Raw genomic sequence first — 4,539 nt, 5'->3', positions numbered from 1 at the left:
CCCCCCCCCCCCCCTTTCTTCGTGCTCTCTGCCTGCCTGCCTCGCGCTCTCCTAGCAGCAGCAGCCTTCGTGCTGCGTTCGAGTTCTGTCGGAACATTCGGAATCACACCCTGAGTCAGAAAATAATGACTCGAAAGCTACAGTATGAAGTTAAAAGACAAAGTCTGAATTGGCCTACCACAGCCTTCCTTAGTTGCCGGTGTGATAAATATATATATACATTTTTTTAGTTGTTGCAGTGTGTAAAAGCTCTGTGATATATACACCAAAACACATAAATGATATCAGGCACAGTGATGTAGGGCAAGGCAGTATAACCTGCAATGGTTCCACTGAGCGTACAGGGGCATTATCTACTTCAGCAGCAAGACAATAATGGCATATTTAAGATTACAAAGACTGTAGATTACGACATAAATATATGGATTATCATAGAATTTAGTTAAACAATACTATGGTCACAATTGACATGTTCAACACAAGACAATGTGAGAACTAAAAAATATATATGCAAAAGTATGTATGTATAGGATCTTCTGTGTTAATACACAGCAGCATGCACCCAGTTTTGACAAATGACGTAACTATATATATTATATTATGTGTATTTGTCCATATGGTAGGGTAGGGTGCTATCTAGCTGAATGACATGGAAAACATTCTTGTATCAGCTTTTCTATTTTTTTTTATTAATATAACATATTTTGCAAGTGTCCTGCTTTGAATTTCGTAAAGTAGCTCTGAGATAAACAAAGACAATACGCAGCAACAACAAATTCCAACTTATATAATTCTAGGCTATAAAGTGTATTCTTTCCAGCCAGAAAGAACGAGAATGCTGCGACATTTTGCGTTCACGAGCCTTGCATGGAGCACGTGAAGGCGACATCGCCGCTTGCAAAAGCAGCAGAACTTTGCTATGTGAGTGTGGGGGATGGGAAGCAGCAGCTCTCTGCTCTGCTCAGCCCTTTCTCTCTCCACAATGCGGGGCTTTCTGCTCGCATTGCTCACTCTGTCAGTGGAAAAGAGATCCTCTTTGACTTTAAGTTTTACTTAGAAACCAACAAAAAAATTATACATTATATATTTGAAAGCTGCAAAGACAGCTTTTGTACATTTAATGAAGGAGGAGAGTATGCAGGGTGGAGGGGGTCAGCTCAGCTGCTGTCTACTTATATAGGCTAAGGGAGGTGTGTGTGTGTGTGTGTGTGTTAGCAGAAAGCGCAGAGACTAGGCTGTAAGGGAGGAGGGGGTAGGGAGCTTCTTTTTCTTTTTAGCATAAACTTGCTGTTTATTATCTAGGGGTGCAGTCTCCCTTCTTCCCTCTTTCATATATATATATATTTTTTTTAAAAGCAGTACAAGCTGCTTTCTATGCTTCGTTTCCCTTGTCTTATTTTAGACGTGGCTTCAAAATGTGCTGTATTTTCAGCGCTCACCTTGAAAATGATTTATCTGTTGTTCAGCCGTCTGTGCAGCTGCAAAGTGACTTAAAAGCACCAGGATCATAAGGGAATGTTAAATCTCTGTGGGAGAGCAACAACATGATGCTAAAGACCTCCTGTGCAGCTAAGAGTGTCATGCATTTATTTATGCGATTCTTGTTTTACAAGGATATGATGTTCTCTAAAATGCCACCCTGCATGTCCAGACAAGCTCAACAGCGAGCATGAGGCGCTCCTTAACACCGGATTAATAGGGACACTATAAATTGTCGTAATTGATATGACTTGGAAAGCAGAGGCTTTAACTCTGAGATAATGAAGCTGAATCAGAAAAAGGGCACATGCAGCAGTTTACGTTCAATATTACAATTGTTGGTCACTGTACTATAACTGTTACCACCCACCAGTCACACAATAACTTGTTGAAAAAAAGTGTTACCATGAAAATTACTCTCACTGCAATTCGCTTGTCTCAATAATCCGGTCTGGCTCATGTAGCATAAGATTCACACTTCCCACATGGCCTCATAGTATTGTGCCCCATGTCTGTATTTTGAGAATCATTCAAACATAGAAGAAAAACTGAATTTCTACCAGATAGTTGCCAAATATGCTGTCTTGATTATGTCACATTTGGCACTTTGAAATAGTGTGTGTTGAGGGAGACATAGAAAGAGAGGGAGGGGATCATGCCCCCCCCCCCCCCCACCCCCCCCCCATCTGTCCCAGGATGATGATTTAGAGTGTTTACTTGTGCCCCATCGCGCTACCCTGCAAGGATGACCATGATGCATCACACTTTCAGCCCGATGCCGTGGGCCCCCCCCCCCCCCCCGCCCCCCCCCCCCCAGGCCTTCACCAAGGCAGCAGCTTGGACTTCATCCAGAAGACATTTTCTCTAGCGTCCATTATTAAATTGATATCAGGGGTTGATTAGAAGGACGGAAAAGAAAGTAACAATGAACGTCGTGGTGAAAAGCTGCATCTAACAGTTTGGGGGGGGGGGTTGCAGTTATGAATGCAAAACACACATTTCAGTGGACAGGCTAGGGCCATACATATTTCACTCTCTAAGCCGAAAGCTTCTCATTTCTGTTAATTTATGTAAGCCTTTGATATTCTTAAATATGCATTTTTAATCGAACTTTCTTCAATTAATCTCAGCTCTGAGCAGTGAAAGTGTCACTCATGTTGAGCGAATTAACTGATGACTGATCATTGAGGAGTTTTTCTTTTATTTGAATCCCTTAGGGATCCAGTCCGGGAATGGAGCCATACAATCACCAAGACAACCCACTAATGTGGCGTGGAATTTCCTAACAAGAGTGCAGTTGAATTCAGACACACAAACACACCACGCAGATGCACTGTACACACCCACGTGTGCGATAGCCAAACACAGCTCATACCTGACAATAGTGTACACACTGAGAATTTATGGCTGCCGTGAGTCTGTCATTAATGCATGCTTGGGCCAAACATCAGTGGCAATCCCGCAGTGACGTTGTCCTGGCACACACACATACACACAATCTCAATTGTTGGGTCCTGTCCAGATGGTTGCCAGGCAGCAGTTCAACGCATAGTCTGGAGTGTGTAGAGGAAGGAAGTGCCACTTTGCGAAGTGCAATGGGCATCCGGCTTGTTCCCAGACGCTGTGTGTGTATGTGTGTGTGTGACCTGCCGTCTAAACTTACACCTGACAAACACACACCCACCACTTTGTAAACAGTGCAAGGATAAGGAATGTGCGTTAAAAGCCCCACATGGCTTCCTCCAGGCTTCCTAATAAATGTGGACAATCAGTTACACTTAAAAAAAAACACACATACACACACAGTCTCTGGTCCCAGTCAGTATACGTTTAATCCAGACATACAGCTTTGACGGATGAAAGGATATTAAAAAGCACTTGTGGAATTATTCTGCTGCCTTATAAGGTCAGATTTCAGATTAATCTTTCAACCATTGTTCTTACCTGATTTGATCCAATGGGATCGAACTTTTAAAAAGCTGTAGCTCACCCTCATCTGCTTAAGCAGACATTCAATGTGCTTGCTCCTCCTGTTCTCTCCAAAGTGAAGGAATCTTATTTGCTCCTCAGGTGAAAATAGACTGGGGCACCTCAGTGCCCCTCAACAGGCTTTCACATCAAAGCTGATATGACATCTTCAGATTTTACTGGAGCACTTGTATCTATCTTTTTTTTGTGTTTTGTGTGTGTGTGTGTGTGTGGGGGGGGTTACTTATTTGCTAGGGGGCATTTTTTTGAAAATCTCTGAATTCATGAAGTCCACACAGTCACACAGACACCGGTGCTGAATTCTAAACACTCTATTTTCTAGCCGTGTGTTCATGTGAAGTGAAGGAAGGACCCCTGATCTCAACAAAGCCAGGCAAGGTTAAAAGTAGTCAAAATGATGGTGTCCATCCTGCAGGAGAAAGAAGTGCTCACTCTCTTTTCAGTGGGATTGAAAAGAGACCGTGCAGGGAGTCATTTCTGTAGTACTGCTGCGGGCATACTGGGAGCTGCACCCTCGTGGCTCACAGAGCCCTGTATGTGAGCAGCTCCTCCTTAACTGAAAGACAGTCCCATCCCTGCAGAGTTTCAGCTGTGAGGTAGGGCCCAAATAAAGACCACTCAGGTGTCTTGCAGGGGAAAACATGTGAACTCCCCCAAAAGTAAAAGCTTTCTTCAGCTTCACAACTGTAAAATCTTGGATTTTAGTGCTAAAACTCTCATTTTACATATATTCGTATCAGTCGTGTGGAAATTTTTTGGATGGTGAGGCATGACCTCCCTACCCTGCCTCTGATTGGCTTACCTTGGTATTCTTACTCCAACCAATCTCACTCCTCATGCCTGAACCTAACCAATCCAACCAACAAAGGCACCGAGTACTAGCCAATCAGCGGCAGGGTAAGGCCATGCCTTCACCATCCTAAGAAATGCAAATTTGCCGGCAAAACAGGGGGGAACATATTTTGAGTTGCGGGTGCTGAGAAATTTTCAAGGGTGACATTTTCAGCCAAAGTCAACCACCACACACCCCGCTGCATCCATCACAACGCTCCACAAGCGGAAAAACTAAAA

At 43.5% G+C, this 4,539-nt stretch overlaps 1 long non-coding RNA gene across 1 annotated transcript in view; it reads right to left on the bottom strand.

The window, feature by feature from the left end:
- Window positions 1–3,209: 3,209 nt before the first annotated feature.
- The window catches only part of LOC116702037 (uncharacterized), an 11,803-nt gene continuing 10,473 nt past the window's right edge, over window positions 3,210–4,539 (bottom strand). Inside the window, exon 3 of the long non-coding RNA XR_004335047.1 lies at window positions 3,210–3,219. This is a non-coding gene — a long non-coding RNA (uncharacterized LOC116702037). The remainder of the gene's footprint in view (window positions 3,220–4,539) is intronic.

This window comes from Etheostoma spectabile, chromosome 14 (genome assembly GCF_008692095.1).
Source record: "Etheostoma spectabile isolate EspeVRDwgs_2016 chromosome 14, UIUC_Espe_1.0, whole genome shotgun sequence".
Taxonomy (NCBI): Eukaryota; Metazoa; Chordata; class Actinopteri; order Perciformes; family Percidae; genus Etheostoma; species Etheostoma spectabile.
Note: the sequence above shows the minus strand (reverse complement) of the source record. Positions and strands in the feature narration are given on the sequence as shown.